Source organism: Silene latifolia, chromosome 11 (genome assembly GCF_048544455.1).
Source record: "Silene latifolia isolate original U9 population chromosome 11, ASM4854445v1, whole genome shotgun sequence".
NCBI classification, from domain to species: Eukaryota; Viridiplantae; Streptophyta; class Magnoliopsida; order Caryophyllales; family Caryophyllaceae; genus Silene; species Silene latifolia.
In genome coordinates, this window is record NC_133536.1 from 205,407,872 (window position 1) to 205,427,193 (window position 19,322).

At 37.6% G+C, this 19,322-nt stretch overlaps 1 long non-coding RNA gene across 1 annotated transcript; it reads left to right on the top strand.

Annotated features, from left to right (window-relative positions):
- Nucleotides 1–1,176: 1,176 nt before the first annotated feature.
- LOC141615379 (uncharacterized) lies at nucleotides 1,177–3,463 on the top strand. Its single transcript, XR_012529828.1, has 3 exons — nucleotides 1,177–1,316; nucleotides 1,414–1,523; nucleotides 3,263–3,463. It is a non-coding gene; the product is annotated as an uncharacterized LOC141615379 (long non-coding RNA).
- Nucleotides 3,464–19,322: the final 15,859 nt, after the last annotated feature.

The following is a 19,322-nucleotide window of genomic DNA, read 5'->3' on the forward strand; positions in this document are numbered from 1 at the left end:
AACGGTATTCATAGATCAAATGAACGTTCCGTGACTACTTAGATTTCTGGGTAGTTGTATTCATCGACGACATTCTAATCTACTCCAAATCAGAAGAAGACCATATTGTGCACCTCCGAACTATCCTTGACATCCTAAGGCAACATAAATAGTTCGCTAAATTCTCTAAATGCGAGTTCTGGCTACGTACCTACGATGTCTTTCCTTCGCCGTGTCATATCTATAGATAGAGTAATGGTAGACCCGTCAAAGATTGAGGTCGTAGTTGGTTGAAAGAGTCAAGAGTCCTACTAATATGAGTGAGATCAAAGATTGAGGCCGTAATGGATTAGGCCGTACCACGTAATGGTGTCGCCCTACTGAGGGGATGGCTAGAAATTGTCCAGGGTATGAGTGTGTTCGATAATAACATTGTTAAATGTAAAACTAGTAAGTCTTGGGTATTCTATCAGAGTCATTGCGCATGATAATATGATAATTATTACTCTCTCCATCTCGATCAATTGTTGTTCTTTGTTTTTAGCGTAAAGACCAAGGAAAAAGGAGGGGGTCAATTACTAAATGACAGGTAAAACAAATTGAATGTAATTGATCAAATAAATTGCTCATTAAGTTCGTTCTTAAAATAGAAAGGAAAACAATTGACAACTGAGACACCCCAAAATGGAAAATGACAACAAATGACCGGGAGAGAGGGAGTGTAACGCCCCGTAAATTTCGGACCGTTAATATATTTCGAAAATAATTTATTAATCAAATCAAATTTGATATTTAAAGTATTTAAAGTAAAAATAATTTAAAGAAATATAATTTTATTATATTTTGAAGAAAAGTATTTATTTTGATAGTTTTGAAATGTTTAAAAATAGTTTAAACCGTGTAAAACTTTTTATTTCGAAATAAGGGCGTATCGGGGGGAAAATGACAATTCTTTTGAACGTTGGGTAAACGAAATTGGAAATGGGTCGTATGACTACTCAATTTTCTTGTAATCTCGTGTTTAAAAACTTTGGTCTTGACGGAATTTACGTTTGACTTACGGATTTAATTATTATTGAAACGAGTCAAAACCGACTCGTAAAAATCCCGACTAAAAATCCCGCACCTCCTTTCCTTTCTCCCTTACACGGCACCCCCTTCCCCTTTACTCTTTTTTTTCTGATTTTTCTTTAATCCTTCATCATCTTCAACCTTATCATACTCCAAACACCATTTTTACATAAAATCAAGCTAATTTGGCCGTAATTTCTTCGTTTCTACTCGGTTTTTCGCATAATTTACCTTTCCGGAATCCCCTCGCCGAGATCTACAACTTGGTATAATTTAATTTCAGTTTTCTTGAAGTTGTTTTAAGACCAATTTTCGGAAATTCGGTTTATATACTTAATTATGGTGTTTTGATTATTTATTTAGGTGAAGAATTGGAAGACGAGTTCGGGGACTCGTATATTGTAGAGGATAGCGGCTAGTTGGTGTTAGGGTTTCGGTTTTGAGGTGCTAATTGCTCTTTTTTCTAGCTTAAGGTAACATATTTCGAGTTACTCGACGAATTATCGTCACAATCTTTGTTGTTTTTGTATGTTTGATGATTTTTGGTTGAATAGTAGTTTTTCACATGTAAAATTTGTTGCATGCATGTTTAAATTATGCCTTTTGTTAGTTTAAATTATCAAAGTTGAATTGGGGACGATTAATTAATTTTCGAAGGTCTTATCCGAGCAAAAATGGAAAAAAATGAGAGGAGTAAGGGTGAGGCGGCGGGGCGAGCCGTGGTGAGCCCACGCTAGCTAGCCCACGGCTGGCCCGGGTCGGCCCGTTGCTTGTTTCGCGGTTTTCCATGTTTTGTCCGTCATTTTAGGTTCATTAAGGATGTAATTAGAATAAGTACACATGGTTAAACTTGTGAAGTGAATCATAATAGTAACTAAAAGTTATGTTAATGGTAGATAAATTATGTTATATTGATAATTATCACATGTTAGGATAGTTTACAAAATGAAATTGTAATTAATAGGCTCAAAATGAATTTTATAGTGATAATTGTAATGTTTTGTTGATTGTGCCGAAAACTGAGCCTTAGTCCCTTTGACTGATGCGATGTCAGTTAATTGAGTGATTGGTCAGCCGCAATTTGACCCGCACTGCCGCAGGTGGGGTTGCGGGTAAAAATTCGGTTGGATGAAATTTTGAATGAATTAGATAGTCGGCCTTTTTCTTGTTTTAGGCCATTCATTATATATTTATTTCACATGTGTAGTTAGTTGAATTTAAGTAGCTTCTTATATTGTAGAAATGGCCCTAGATTCCCTGAAGCCTTTAATATGGTTACTATTGTTAGAATTAGAAATTAGTATTGAATACTTATTGAGGATTCTGTTGGATTGTATGCTGTAAATAGACATTTATATAGCCTTTCACGTGATAGAATGTTAGCATTTAGGTTGGTAAGTAGGACTTTTTACCCTCTTAAGGTTAAGTGGGTGTCTTACTTGACTGGTGTGGTGAGTCTTGTGTGGTGTGGGCTAAAGTATTCAAGTGGGACTATTTGGGACTAGGTGAGTATTTCGGCCTTCATCATAGATAGGTCTTTATAGTCTTTGACGAGTATATGTTCACCGCTTGATAGCCTTTGTGTTCCTGACTAGTGGATGTTTATCCAAGTTGGGGCATGACCTCGTTACTTATTTTGAGAGTAAGTGGTCGGCTTAAGTACTAGCCAACCCTTCGGTGGTGCCCTTAGGGTACTCACTTCACTTTGTTTTAAAAAAAGTTGTGGGTCTTGGGTGCGGTGGTGTGTATCCGCATGTCTAGGTCTGCGCAGATTTTAGGCTAGGGTTGTGTTGTCTCTTGGCCATGTTTTATTAATATTAACCGCTGAGCCAAGATACCGGTTCGATTACCTTCCCTACCTCGTGGTATAGACTCGAGTTACAAAGTGACTATTGACGGTACTAAGAACTTGTGCCTGTCTTTGATATATTGCCCTTTCTTGTTTGATGATTCTATGAATCATAGAAGGTGAGATGCAAGCCGGGTATGGTTGATAGAGTTTGGATTACAATTTGTTATATGTTTCACATGATAGTCTAGTTTGGTCAATTTAGGGCTCATATGTTAGAATATGGGATAATTGATTATTTATCATCTTGTTTACATGTTTTACTACATGTTACATTAATTTTGACGATTCGTGGCTGGGAGGACTCGAAGTTACTCCCCACTGAATTGTGGCTTTCGTGTTTGTATAAAATGCGATTGACAGGTTGTTGATGCTTAGTTGGGGTCACAGACGGGCTAGTGAGCAAGGAACCTTGGACCTAGTTTTGGCTATTCTATTAGTTAACCTTTTACACTTTTGGTTTGTATATTATTTAAAGGGACATATGTCTCCCTTTTCTATTTTTGGTTTGTATCCTTATATTTCCGCGTCTTTAGTTATGTATGTAAATTAGTTTATCAGCGGTTGCAGGGTTTTTGACAATCTTCTTGAATTGGATTGGTTGTGAATGGTTTAGGAAGAAAATTTTTTGAAATTGCAGGTTTTTGACTAGTTGAACCATTTACAAACATATCCTACCAGTTTTTCTGTAGAATTTACGTAATTATTTAAGGCTAGATTTAAGGGTGTCACAGTTGGTATCAGAGCCTATTGCTCCCGACGCACGTTTGTGCACCCCACTTAGAAATCACTTGACCTTTAAATAATAAACTTGAGAGAAGGGTAGGATGGGTAGAATTAGGATTTTATGTGGTAGTCTGTTTGTGACTGCTAATTGTTAGGTACTAATTAATTTTCTTCTTTTTAAGATGGCTCCGCCAAGAAGAGACATTGATGATGCTATCTTATTAGTTCTTACTCAAATTCTCCAAAATCAACAAAATCAACAGAACCAACAAGCTCCTCTTCCTCCTCCGCCTGCTGAGGGTACTCCTGGCACCTATACCTGGGTGGCTAATCAGTTGACCCGAATCAACACTCCCACTTATGGTGGAGAGATTGATCCAGCTGCTCTTACAGGGTGGTTTCGGGAGTTGGAGAACAGCTTCACGTTGTATGATGTCAAGGAGGAACATAAAGTGAAGCTAGCCTCTCATTTCCTAGTACGAGAAGCAGACCGGTGGTGGTCCATGACTGGGCCTACCGTTACAGCTGAACCAGGATTTGACTGGGTACGTTTCAAGGAGTTAGTGGAGGCCCGTTTCTATCCTCAAGAGCTGAAACAGCAAAAGTTGAAGGGATTCATGGAGTTGAAGCAAGGAAGCCTTCCAGTTCAGGCCTTCACCGATAAATTCAACGAGTTGGCTCATTATGCAACTCGATTGGTGAAGGATGACAACGAAAAAGCTTTCTTTTATCTTGAAAAGCTCTCCCCTAAGATCAAAAGCATGGTCCGTCGGGATTCCACTAGCTTTGTTTCCATTTATAATGATGCTTTGTGGGCTGAAAATTCCCTAAAAGACATTGAAAATGAAGCTCGTGCAACTAGTTCTAGTCTTGGCAAGAGGCCTTTATATCCCTCTTCTAGGCCCTTTACTCCTTCACCTAGGTTCATCTCATCTCCCTCTGACCCAAACAAGAGAAGATTTGTTTCTAATGTTCAAGCTAGCCGGGGTGGTCAATCTTCAGCTTTTAGTGACACTAAAGGTACTAGAGACCGACTGTGCTATAACTGCAAGAAACCAGCACACCCTGGTAAATGCTTCATTGACCCTATCATATGCTTTTCTTGTAACAAACCGGGCCACAAGGCTAATGTTTGCCCGGAGAGGAAGGTGATGACTTCTACTATTCCTGTCGTCCCAGTGAGGCCAGTGAAGCCGAAGGGCCGAATCTTTGTTATGAGCCGAGCTGAAGCTGAGGCACATCCTGATATCATTACCGGTACATTTTCTATTTTTGATGCTCCTTGTTTGGTACTATTTGATACGGGTGCCTCTTTATCTTTTATTTCAATAAAACTTTCCAATAAATTATCACTTGAATCATCACAAGAAAAAAGCACATCTATATCTTTACCCTCTGGTGATGTCTTTTCCTGTTCTAAAATCTATCCGGAAGTCCCTATTTCTATTATGGGATCAATATTTCCAGCAAATCTTTTCCAATTTCCACTGGAAGAATTTGATGTCATTTTGGGCATGGATTGGTTACATACTTATCATGCTCGATTTGAATGTCGAGACCAGAAAATAATTCTTACAAGCCCTTCATGTCACCGTGTGTCTTATCAAATGGTTAAAAGACAAACCGGTAAATTAATTTCTGCTATGAAGTTTATCAATACAATGAAAAAGGGTCATCAAGCCTTCTTGTGTATGGTGACTACTTCTGATTCTTCTTCTCTGCCTCCTAAAGAGAACATTCCAGTAGTATGTGAATTTCCGATGTTTTTCCGATGAGCTACCGGAATTCCTCCGAAAGGGAAGTTGAATTTGCTATTGATCTTATTCTGGTACCGGCCCTATTGCAAAAGCTCCTTATAGGCTGGCACCGTCTGAAATGAAAGAGCTGAAGACTCAGCTGGATGACTTGATTGCCAAAGGTTTTATTCAACCTAGCTTTTCACCTTGGGGTGCTCCTGTTCTCTTTGTAAGAAAGAAGGATGGATCTATGAGATTATGCATAGATTATCGTGAACTTAACCGAGTTACTATCAAGAATAAATATCCTCTTCCTAGAATTGATGATCTTTTCGATCAGCTCCGAGGTGCTTCTACTTTTTCTAAAATTGATCTTCGTTCGGGCTATCATCAAATTCCAGTCCGAGAAGCTGATATTCCTAAAACTGCCTTCAGTACGAGATATGGTCATTCTTTGAATTCTTTTCGAGAATTACCTCCTGAACTTGATTTAGAACTTCAAAAATTAGGAGTAAGCCTTGTAAAAAGGGGCTCTCATCATCTTGATGCCATGTCAGCTGAACCTGACTTCCACCGTGAGATCCGTACTTGCCTTCCTAATGATCCTACTTTCATATCCATTCGAGCTAAAATTCAACTTGGGCAAGCTAGGGATTGTAAGGTTGATGATGATGGGTATCTCCGTTATCATGGTAGAATCTATGTTCCGAGTGCAGCTGATTTGAGAAAAAGAATTCTTGATGAAGCACACCTCTCTCCTTACTCCATTCATCCGGGAGGTACCAAAATGTACAAAGATTTGAGATTGCAATTCTGGTGGCCTAGGATGAAAATTGAAGTTGTGGAGTATGTCAGTAAATGCCTCACCTGTCATAAAGTAAAAATAGAGCATCAAAAGCCCGGGGGTTTACTTCAACCCTTGGATGTTCCTCTTTGGAAATGGGAGTCTATTTCCATGGATTTTGTGATGGCTTTACCCAGGACTTCCTCTGGGAAGAATGCTATTTGGGTGGTTGTGGACCGATTGACTAAATGTGCTCGGTTTATCCCCATCAAAGAAACCTGGAGTTTAGAAGTTCTAACTGGTGCCTATGTGAATGAAGTAGTGCGCTATCATGGGGTTCCTAAAGATATAGTTTCAGATCGGGATCCTCGATTTTGCTCTCGTTTCTGGACTGCATTACAGGAGGCCTTGGGTAGTAAACTATTAATGAGCACTGCTTTTCATGCCGCCACTGATGGTCAAACTGAGAGAACAATTCAAACTTTAGAGGATCTTCTTCGTGCCTGTGCCTTAGATTTCCAAACTTCTTGGGAGAAATGTTTACCTTTGGTTGAATTCTCTTATAACAACAGCTATCAAGCTTCCATTTAAATGGCACCATATGAAGCTCTGTATGGTAGGAAATGCCGTACTCCTGTATGTTGGGATCAAACCCAAAATGTTCCAATGTTAGGACCTGATTTGGTGACCGAGTCCATTGAACAAGTTAAGGTTATTCGGGAGCGGATGAAAGCCGCCAGACCGTCAAAAATCATATCTTCGATGTCCGTCGTCGACCACTTTCCTTTGAGGTTGATGATAAGGTATTCCTTAAAGTGTCACCTATGAAAGGGGTGAAACGGTTTGGCGTTAAAGGGAAGCTGAGCCCTAAATATATTGGACCTTTTCAGGTGATTGAAAAGATTGGTCCAGTTGCTTACCGTTTAGAATTGCCCCCAAATCTGAGCAAGGTTCATAATGTCTTCCATGTTTCTCAATTGAGGAAGTACATTAGTGACCCTAGCCATATAATCCAAGAAGAGATTCTTGAATTGGAGCCTAACTTGGTGGTTGAAGAAAGGCCAATTCGGATTCTTGAAAAAGCCAATAAGCAACTTAGGAGCAAAGTTGTACCACTAGTCCGAGTTCTTTGGCGTTGTGGAAATGTCGAAGAAGAGACTTGGGAGACTGAAGCTTCTATGTTAGCTAAATATCCTGAGTTATTCTTGTAAGGTATTCCTTTTCTTACTCTTTTTCCGAGTTTCTAAGCCTTGTATAATCATATTTAGTAAAGATAGTATTCTTACTATAGAATTTTAAACTAAAAGTTTGAAAATGCTTTTATGATTTTCAATGGTTTTAACATTAGTGAATGTTAAATCTCGTTGTTGGAGACGTCCCAATAATGGGTTTTCTCATTTATTGGTGTAGAAATATTTTTATATCTTGATATGAATATGGATGTTCTTGTCTGATCAACAAGAGTATCACCGTTTCATTGAAAAGATACCTATATTTTCTTATAACTATAAATTCTGCTTCTGAGTTTCGAGGACGAAACTTTTTAAAAGGAGGGGTGATTGTAACGCCCCGTAAATTTCGGACCGTTAATATATTTCGAAAATAATTTATTAATCAAATCAAATTTGATATTTAAAGTATTTAAAGTAAAAATAATTTAAAGAAATATAATTTTATTATATTTTGAAGAAAAGTATTTATTTTGATAGTTTTGAAATGTTTAAAAATAGTTTAAACCGTGTAAAACTTTTTATTTCGAAATAAGGGCGTATCGGGGGGAAAATGACAATTCTTTTGAACGTTGGGTAAACGAAATTGGAAATGGGTCGTATGACTACTCAATTTTCTTGTAATATCGTGTTTAAAAACTTTGGTCTTGACGGAATTTGCGTTTGACTTACGGATTTAATTATTATTGAAACGAGTCAAAACCGACTCGTAAAAATCACGACTAAAAATCCCGCACCTCCTTTCCTTTCTCCCTTACACGGCACCCCCTTCCCCTTTACTCTTTTTTTCTGATTTTTCTTTAATCCTTCATCATCTTCAACCTTATCATACTCCAAACACCATTTTTACATAAAATCAAGCTAATTTGGCCGTAATTTCTTCGTTTCTACTCGGTTTTTCGCATAATTTACCTTTCCGGAATCCCCTCGCCGAGATCTACAACTTGGTATAATTTAATTTCAGTTTTCTTGAAGTTGTTTTAAGACCAATTTTCGGAAATTCGGTTCATATACTTAATTATGGTGTTTTGATTATTTATTTAGGTGAAGAATTGGAAGACGAGTTCGGGGACTCGTATATTGTAGAGGATAGCGGCTAGTTGGTGTTAGGGTTTCGGTTTTGAGGTGGTAATTGCTCTTTTTTCTAGCTTAAGGTAACATATTTCGAGTTACTCGACGAATTATCGTCACAATCTTTGTTGTTTTTGTATGTTTGATGATTTTTGGTTGAATAGTAGTTTTTCACATGTAAAATTTGTTGCATGCATGTTTAAATTATGCCTTTTGTTAGTTTAAATTATCAAAGTTGAATTGGGGACGATTAATTAATTTTCAGACGGTCTTATACTGAGCAAAAATGGAAAAAAATGAGAGGAGTAAGGGTGGGGCAAAGCGGCAGGCGCGGCGGCAGTGGCGGAGTGCCCACGGCTAGCCCACGGCTGGCCCGGGTCGGCCCGTTGCTTGTTTTGCGGTTTTCCATGTTTTGTCCGTCATTTTAGGTTCATTAAGGATGTAATTAGAATAAGTACACATGGTTAAACTTGTGAAGTGAATCATAATAGTAACTAAAAGTTATGTTAATGGTAGATAAATTATGTTATATTGATAATTATCACGTGTTAGGATAGTTTACAAAATGAAATTGTAATTAATAGGCTCAAAATGAATTTTATAGTGATAATTGTAATGTTTTGTTGATTGTCAAAACCGAGCCTTAGTCCCTTTGGACCGATGCGATGTCGATTAATTGAGTGATTGGTCACCGCAATTTGACCGTGCACTGTCGCAGGGCTGGGGTTGCGGGTAAAAATTCGGTTGGATGAAATTTTGAATGAATTAGATAGTCGGCCTTTTTCTTGTTTTAGGCCATTCATTATATATTTATTTCACATGTGTAGTTAGTTGAATTTAAGTAGCTTCTTATATTGTAGAAATGGCCCTAGATTCCCTGAAGCCTTTAATATGGTTACTATTGTTAGAATTAGAAATTAGTATTGAATACTTATTGAGGATTCTGTTGGATTGTATGCTGTAAATAGACATTTATATAGCCTTTCACATGATAGAATGTTAGCATTTAGGTTGGTAAGTAGGACTTTTTGCCCTCTTAAGGTTAAGTGGGTGTCTTACTTGACTGGTGTGGTGAGTCTTGTGTGGTGTGGGCTAAAGTATTCAAGCTGGGACTAGCTGGGACTAGGTGAGTATTTCGGCCTTCATCATAGATAGGTCTTTATAGTCTTTGACGAGTATATGTTCACTGCTTGATAGCCTTTGTGTTCCTGACTAGTGGATGTTTATCCAAGTTGGGGCATGACCTCAGTTACTTATTTTGATAGTAAGTGGTCAGCTTAAGTACTAGCCAACCCTTCGGTGGTGCCCTTAGGGTACTCACTTCACTTTGTTTTAAAAAAAAGTTGTGGGTCTTGGGTGCGGTGGTGTGTATCCGCATGTCTAGGTCTGCGCAGATTTTAGGCTAGGGTTGTGTTGTCTCTTGGCCATGTTTTATTAATATTAACCGCTGAGCCAAGATACCGGTTCGATTACCTTCCCTACCTCGTGGTATAGACTCGAGTTACAAAGTGACTATTGACGGTACTAAGAACTTGTGCCTGTCTTTGATATATTGCCCTTTCTTGTTTGATGATTCTATGAATCATAGAAGGTGAGATGCAAGCCGGGTATGGTTGATAGAGTTTGGATTACAATTTGTTATATGTTTCACATGATAGTCTAGTTTGGTCAATTTAGGGCTCATATGTTAGAATATGGGATAATTGATTATTTATCATCTTGTTTACATGTTTTACTACATGTTACATTAATTTTGACGATTCGTGGCTGGGAGGACTCGAAGTTACTCCCCACTGAATTGTGGCTTTCGTGTTTGTATAAAATGCGATTGTGAGTTGTTGATGCTTAGTTGGGGTCACAGACGGGCTAGTGAGCAAGGAACCTTGGACCTAGTTTTGGCTATTCTATTAGTTAACCTTTTACACTTTTGGTTTGTATATTATTTAAAGGGACATATGTCTCCCTTTTCTATTTTTGGTTTGTATCCTTATATTTCCGCGTCTTTAGTTATGTATGTAAATTAGTTTATCAGCGGTTGCAGGGTTTTTGACACTCTTCTTGAATTGGATTGGTTGTGAATGGTTTAGGAAGAAAATTTTTTGAAATTGCAGGTTTTTGACTAGTTGAACCATTTACAAACACATCCTACCAGTTTTTCTGTAGAATTTACGTAATTATTTAAGGCTAGATTTAAGGGTGTCACAGGGAGTATTGTTTATTGTATGGTAATATGGTATTGTTGTTGGTTGGTCCTTTTAAGTCCTTTATGATGGTTGGCTTCTCTTATGTTCCTTACATGACTTATGTTCATGTCTTGTTTATGTGACTTCTAGTGCCATCCCTTTAAGGATGTTTTGGGTGTCTTGTCATGTATTTTTGGGGTTTTGGCTATCGCCGTCTCTTCACGGGTGTTTTGGGTGTCCTGTCCCATTATCTTTGAGGTTTTGGTCAGAGTTAATGTGATTCTAGTCAGAATAAATCGGATTTATGAGGGTACCTGCTGGGTTGCTCGCTTCGATATTCGTTATGTGCCATGTGTTAACTCTTGCAGGAACAATATATGGCCTTTAATTTCTAAATCTTTAGTGGAAGATTGGCGTCTGGTTTCGGTTGGATCCGTCGGTAGACGGTGCTTTAAAGCAACTATCACTACTACAAATCCAGGCAACTACAACGCCCCATTAACAACGAGTATTCACGAAAATCACAATAGACGTTGTAAAATGTATGGCGCGAATTTTACTAAAATGAATTACAACGGGTATGGTTATAAAAACCTTTGTTATTAGTTTTAACAACGGGTTACACATGCACAACCGTTGTTAATAATATGGCGCAAAATTGACGCAAAGTTAGTGAAAAGTAATCACAACGGTTGATTTTGGAACCCGTTGTTAAAACTTATTTCACAACGGTTGTTGATTTACAACCGTTGTTAAAACTTATTTGACAACGGTTGTTGTTTAATAACCGTTGTCAATACCTTCCATACTATAAACCACACAAACACAAGTCTGCTGCAGCCACAAAACACAAACCTTAATACACAAACACAACAGACAAACACAAACACAAAACACACACTTTCTCATCGTCTCTTTCTCTCTTTCTCATCGTCGCTTTATCTTTCGCCGTCATCTTTGTTGATTTCATCGTCTCTTACGTTCGTAATTATCGAGTTAGTTTCATCGTCATTATTTTCTTTTTCTAATTATTTCATTTCCATGTATGTGTTTTTATCGACCATTATGTTATTTCTTTAAGTATTGTTCGCATAATTAGCTAGTAAAACAAAGAAGAAGCAAGATGAAGAAGCAAGATAAACATAATTAATATATATATATATATATATATATATATATATTTATAAATACATAAATTAAAAAAAAAAATTACATTAATAAAAATGTAATTCTTATATTTTCATAGAGGATCTTATTCTCCTCTATCATATCCGTCCTCTCCTTCTTGGCTATTTGGAGGTTCCGTTCAGCATCTGCTATATCGTCATATAGCCGCAATCGCTTCGCTCCGTCAAGCCATCTTCTTTGGCGTCCTTCAAGATGCGGATCGAGCATCCGCAAGGTAGCTCTGAAACTTTCCTCAATATGGAGCAACCGGCGGATGAAACTGTTGTTGTTCTCGATCATAGTAAGAGTCTTAAGGATGATATCATTCATTTTGTTGGAGTTTGGAGTTTGTTTTGAAAGATTAAGGAGGGTTAATTTATTTGGAGTTTGTTTTAGCAGTTAGGGTTTGGAGATGTATATATTGAGATAATGGAAATGTTAGTTGAGATAATGCAATGTATTTATACTAAGCAATGTGTGGCTTGAGTTGTTTTTTAATTAATATATATGTTAGGAAGTTGTGCCATAATCATCATCATATCTCTCAATGCTGCTTCAAATCTTATTACTAACCCTTCTCATTCCATATTGTCCTGTCATATGCACAGTGATGGCAGTAATAATGCATGCATCGGAATTATAACGGGCCGTAATTATGCATGCATCTAGTAATATTTAATTTAATTTTTTTTTTATTTTTTAAGAACAAACAACAACGGTTATTTATTAAAAAACCGTTGTCTTTAGTTATAACAACGGTTTTGTATATTACAACCGTTGTTATAACTTTCCCTCCAAAATTGAGTCACACTTTCCACAACGGGTTTTTATACTTAAAACCGTTGTTAATAGTTTTAACAACGGGTTCCTTAAGAAAACCCACCGTTGTTAAAACCTTTTACAACGGACGTGTTAACAACGTCCGCTTTTTTATATAACAACGGTTTTCAACCGTTGTTATAGCCTGTATCTGTAGTAGTGTATGGACAAAAGATTGGCTGAGGGGAGTCTTTTGATGTGGTTTGTGTGTATGTTGGGTTTGTTGATCCGCCGTTCGTTTGTCATGGTGTAGGAGTTCATGCTCCATCGGAAGCAGCCTGTTGTCTGTTATCCACCATTCATTTCTACGCTCTTGTGGCGTAAGTACACCACGCCCTCGTCACTCCGCAACTCACTTGCATCGGGGGCTTTCAGGAGATGTTAGCTGCTTGCAAGTCGTGGACAAGGAGACTCGCCCCCACTATTTCGTGCTCCACCAACTTGATATTACTACCCAACATTGTCTTTTGCTAGTGTTTAATATTTGTATCGTAGTGCTGTTTAACTACGAGTGTAATAAGGGCATAGTTTGCCCGAACATTATGTAGGTAAACCTTTCTTTACTAATTGCCAAAAAAAAAGTGTGTATAATCTAGGTTGATTCGCATGGTATTAGATAGATTCATATGTTTACCTGTAATTATGTGCTTATATTATGTACACAGGAGATATTCGTCTATAATTATAGACGGGCCAAATATCCACCCACTTTAATCATAAGACAAGCAACAAGTTGCATGATGGGGCCCAAAAATGTCACCACTTTAAGTTTCATGTCTCCATTATCTCTCCCCTTTCGTTCGCTCCACTTTTAGGCTGTGTTTGGTAAAACTAACTGAAAAGATAGCTGAAACCTAAAAAGGTAGCTGAAAACTGAAAAGTTAACTGAAACCTGAAAAGGTAACTGGTAAGGTAGCTGGAAATTAGGAACTGATAAGTTAGTTGATTATATAAAAAAGTGTTTGACAAACTAACTGAAAAGATAACTGATTTTGATGAAATGACGTAAAAGGTTATGATAATTATTTAATAGTATAAATTTAAAGGGTCAAAACGGAAAATCAAATCAAATCAGGCACCTGAAATCTCAAATGCTACTCTAGGTAGCATTTCATTTCAGGTAGCTTCTTATTTGGTTAAATAAGTTACTTGCCAAACACTTCAAAAAAATAAGATACCTGAAATTTTGGTCAAATAAGCTACTCTGACCAAATCAGGTACCTAAAATGCCTTGCCAAACGGAGCCTAATTGTATTATGTATTATGATGATGTTTGCTCAAAATATAGTTGCACAATAATTGGCAAATCAAAATCTTATATTAAATATGCGACAAAAATCAGATGAAACAACAAAAAGCTCTCTTCCTAGAGTCTCCTAGGGTTTCGTCTATTTCTTCTTAGTGTCCATCCTTCTTGCTCGAGGCTAATCTCGCGATTTCGATCACGAGATTGTTTTTGCTGTGTTGTCTTTGTTTGTTTTTGTTTCTATGCAAGACCAGGTAGAAAGCTTGAGGCGGAGCTTAATCCGGGATGGGAAGAGGCCGATTCCAGAGGAGGGTGAGGGTGATGATAGGGTTTTTGAATGGGAGGAGGGGGACGATGAAGGTTTTGACAAGAATAAACTGATTCTCGTTGGTAAACTATGGGCGAATAAGATCTGTGAACGCAAAGGCCGCCATCGACTCGATGATTAGGTTATGGAATCCCACGAAACCATTGATTGGGAATTTTATCGATATGAAGGAGAAGATCTTCGTCTTTCGATTTGGGTCGGAACGGGACAAGGCTAGGGTTTTGGAGGGCCAACCGTGGCATTTCGACAAATTTCTATGGTGCTTCAATGAACCTAATTGCGAAGGTAAACTTACTGATGTCCCCTTGTTCTTTTTCCCAATCTGGACTAGAATCTATGATTTACCTATCACTGGACGATCGTGTGAGACAAATGTTTGTAAAATTAGGGCATCTCTGGGGTCGTATGTTGCGATGGACGTAGGGCCTAATAGTGATATTGATCGAGCTATTCGCATTCGTGTTTTGCATGACGTTAGGGTTCCCCTAAAAATGATGGTACCGATTAGAATGAAGGGAGGGCGTGTTGTTGAGTTCGAAGTAAAATATGAACGCCTACCTCTATACTGCTATGGGTGTGGCAAGATAGGGCATGGCGAGAAAGATTGTGACGATGGGCCATTGATAACTCAATATTTTACGAATTTTTAACCCACATTTTGTCTCTTATTTGATCGAATTAATAACCCGAGTTAGCCTAATTCACTCATATTAGTCTTATATAGCACATTAGCCGACTAGTTTTAAATAATGAAATTATATACTATTTTTGGATGTTGGTACTCCTTTCGTCTTTTTATTTTGTAGGTACCAAGTCCGAGTAAGACAAGCGATCAAGATGTATTAAAGAAAGACGAAATTGAAATAAGCCGGATAAAGACTTGGCCCGTCAATTTAACACTGCATCCGTTTTCAATCAAATTTCTACAAGTTGGGCTGATAGATTTGGGCCTCGGTGCATTGTGTGTGATAGTGCTGGTTGACTCTTCAAGTGGGTCTTTATAGCAAAGTGACAAAACAAGTGTGAAATCCAACTGGAGCCAGGGGAAAAGGGCGCAGCTCTTTAGAGGGAAGGGTGTTAGTTTTCTGGGCAGAGAGCAAAAAGACGGGAGTAGTAGGAGTAGGAATTGTGAATTTTAGGGTATTTTTCCTCATAAATACACTCAAAATTAGTTTAGAAATAGATTAATTAGTGCCAAGATTCAATCTTTTGGGTTTGTAAGACAATTTCCTAGCTTTCTTATCCAATTTCCTTCGAGTTGGTATGAATTATTTCTCCCACCTCTTTTTCATCATTTTTATTATTATTGTGTTTTAATTAATTTAGTCACTTTAATTAGTCAAGTTGTAATCTTTATTACTCTTACCATGATTAGTGTTAATTTATTCATGTTTAGTCTTGAGATTAGTTGTTAAAGTTTCAATCTTTATCACTTTACTTTGTTTAATATCATGTTTAAAGTAATTATAAATATGTCTTGTGTTAGTTTAAGTATGTTTAGTGAGTAGTATTTTCAATAGGGTTTGATTAATCCCTAACATGCCAAGTTTACATAATTAAATCCCATTTTGATTAGTTGTTGGGTAATTAGTTTGGGTTAATTAAAGGATTTGACTTGTAATGTTTTATTTGGGATTGTTGTTGACTTTTGACCCTTGACCGTCAACGGGAGTTGGCTAGGTTGGGAGTCGGCTCACCTCACTTAAACTAGTTGCCAACTCGAGTTGAACCCGGGAGGGAGAACTTGAGGAGGGTGTCTTTAATTTTCGGTTTGAAATCGACCCTTGGGAGAGGGAGTGGGATGACCGGGAATCTATCGTAGTCTTAATGACCTTGACCAATATTTGAGTTGGGGAAATCGAGTCATGAGCCCGGGAGGGAGTTGAGTCGATACTACTAGTGTCCTATTATGAGCCCGGGAGGGAGTTAATAGGCGAATTAGAGGTGTTTTCCCCTTGACTATTACCCTAACGATTAATTAACGGGATTTATGATGGTAGATGAGCATGTTAGTGGATAAATCGGACCCTAGGCTTTCCTTATTGCTTAAATCTTTATTTCATTACTTGTTTATTTAGTTTAGTAGTCTTAGTTAGTTTAATTTAGTTAATTAGCTTAATATCAATCAATCTCATGATCCGCGTAGCTAGCTTGTAATCTAAGACAAAACTAATACTCAAACTTGATCTCTTTGTGGTTCGACCTCGACTACCCTACTACATTAGTTGAGTTATTTGTTTGATTTGGGGAGTGCGACAAACCTCATTATCAAAATGGCGCCGTTGCCGGGGAGATTAACGGATTGATATTAGTTGAGTTTTAGATTTGTTAGGCTACGTATTTGTTACTTGAAACTTGTTGCATGTTACTTAAGTGTTGCATTACTTGTTTTCTTGTGACTTGTCTCTTATTTGTCACTTCTTTGAGCACACATGGCAATGTCTTGCATACGCGATCATTGTAGACCAAACCTTACTCATATTAACCGACCTATTAATATTGGGGTGGTGGAAGTTGATTATGAGTTTGATATAGGTCTTATTGAGTTGATTCGGCAAGATGTCTTTTGTGGTTTAGATAGTGATGAAGCAATTAACCATTTAGAGACTTTTGAGGCAAATTGTGACCTTGTTAGGAAGGAGGGATTATCGGACCAAACCATTAAACTCTTACTTTTTCCCTTTAGTCTTAAGGGTGAAGCTAAGAGATGGTTACGCTTACACCCTTCTAGCACCTTTTGCACTTGGGATGACTTAGTTCAAGCCTTTTTAAACAAGTTTTACCCTCCCTCTAAAACCGCCTTTAGGAAACGTGAAATTTATAATTTCCAACAAGGTGAGTTTGAGACTTTGAGTGAGACTTGGGATAGGTTTAAGGGTTTGTTGAGAGCTTGTCCCCACCATGGTATTTCACCTTGCCAATTTATGCTTATTTTCTTTGATAATTTGCTTCCTTCTCTTAAAAACTTTGTGACTATATCATCCGGAGTTGGGGCATTTGATAAGTTAAGTGTTGATAAGGCTAAGGATTTAATTGAGAACATGGCTCGTGTTGATGAGGATCGGAATTCTATTTGGGCTACATTTAAGAGAGGACCACGAAGTAGTGTTAAACGTAATGATTATTCTTTGTTTGATGCTATAAGTGGAAATGTGGACTTCTCTTCTCCTATGGATGTGCCTTATGTTCATGATCACCATGTTCCTCCTTCCCCCATGGATGTGGAATCTATGCATGAGTTAACATTGTCTTATGAATCTTGTGGTGATGACCCTAATGCTTGCCTTTCTTATGTATCTCCACCACTTGTGAATTTGAATGTGATGAATGATGTTGATGATGATATGCATGCCTTAGAACCTTCTTGTGAACCATCTAACCCTTTTCCAAGAGAGCTTTCACACCCCTTATTCCAATCTACACCGTACTTAGTGAATGTTGTTGATGATTGTGAGTTGGAGAGGGTGAAATTTGATGATGATGATGATGATGATGATGATTGGTTGAATGAGCCAAATAATGTTCTTAGTGAAAGTTTTGAGGAATTAGGTTTGTGTGAGTTTGAGAGAGTATCTTTTGAGGTGGACCATGAGGTAGTGGAGAAGGAGTTGATTAAAGAATGTGTTGAGGAGCCTATTTTGGAGAAATTTGATGTTTTCCTCCTTGTTGATGATAAATTCCTTGAACCCATTGATTCTTTAGACCTCATTTCTCTTACCCCTTTGCTTGAGATCATGATTGTTGATGAGGAGTATGAGGCTCCTATATTTGATAAAGCTTACATGGGTGAATTGTTTGAAACCTCTCTTCTTGATAAATTTAATGAATATGATGTGTCATTTAATCTCTTTGAGGATCATGTGTTTGAAAAAGTTAAGAAAGTAAGAGTGAGGGACAAGGTGACTAATCGAGTCTCCTATGTTGTTGATTGTCCCTTAGTTGTTGGTTTTGATCATTCTCCTCCAATGAAGGAGGAAATATTTTATGTGGTTGAGTTTGAAAATGATGAGAAGAATGATCAAAACCAAGAAATTTGGAAAGATTTGAGCTTCTTTAACAAGATAAAGGCAATGAGTGGCCTTGGCCATAGATTGTGGGATCCTGGCTAGTTAATGGATCCACTTGTAGGTTTGGCGGTTTCCTTAAAACCGCGCTTCTTGGGAGGCAACCCAAGCTTCTTTTTTATGCTCTTTTTCTTTTTGAAAAATTTTCCGAAAACACAAAAACATGTTTAACCTTTCTTATTTCCTCCCTACACTTGGTCCATTGAGGACAATGTACATTTTAAGTGTGGGGAGGGGATTTATTCCTTAAAATCAAAAAAAAAAAAAAAAAAAAAAAAATTGAAAATTTTCAAAATTACAAAAACATGCTTTTATTTATTTGCATTCCCTTATGTAAAAGAATAAGTGTGGGGAGGAAACTTTCCATACATGTCTTGTATATATTGTTATTTGTGAAATAAAGTGTATAGGTACATTTGGAACATCGGAGGCATATGCTAAGGAGTTAGAAGACGCTTGGTATAATCGTTCCTATCTCTTCTCCCTCTCTTTTCTCTTATTTATAATTGAGGAGGTTGGGCTTTGTATGTTGAGGAGGATGTTCCAATTTTGGAACTTGGTGATGTGTGCCTATGTGTTGCTAGGGTTAGATTGCATTTGTTTACTTGGCATATAGTTTGATAGTGGCACTTGCACTATAACATGTATATATACTAGTTGCATCCATGGCATATAGTTGCATTAGGGGAAATGTTTTGGAAAAGTGTCTAATTGGGAACTTTGACAAGAGCAATTAGGCCATTGCAAATACTTTTTCAACTTAAGACTTTGCCTACTAGAATGGAATTAAAATACCCTAGGTTGTGTCATCCTAGTATCTTTCGACCCATGATCCAAAGCCTAGTCAAGGGTTTGCATGTGAGTCACCTATCCAACCCCGTGATGCGATATGGACTTGGTTAACTTGTCTTGGTGACCTTGATTGACTTGGCGGTATGACAACCAAAAAAATATCTTTCATGAATAAGTTTAAAGTGCTCATTTCAAAGATTTTGTGACGTGGAAACGTTTTAAATGCCAATGAGACCTCAAAGTGTTTTGAAATGTTGAAATTTTGCGAAGTTAGTTGT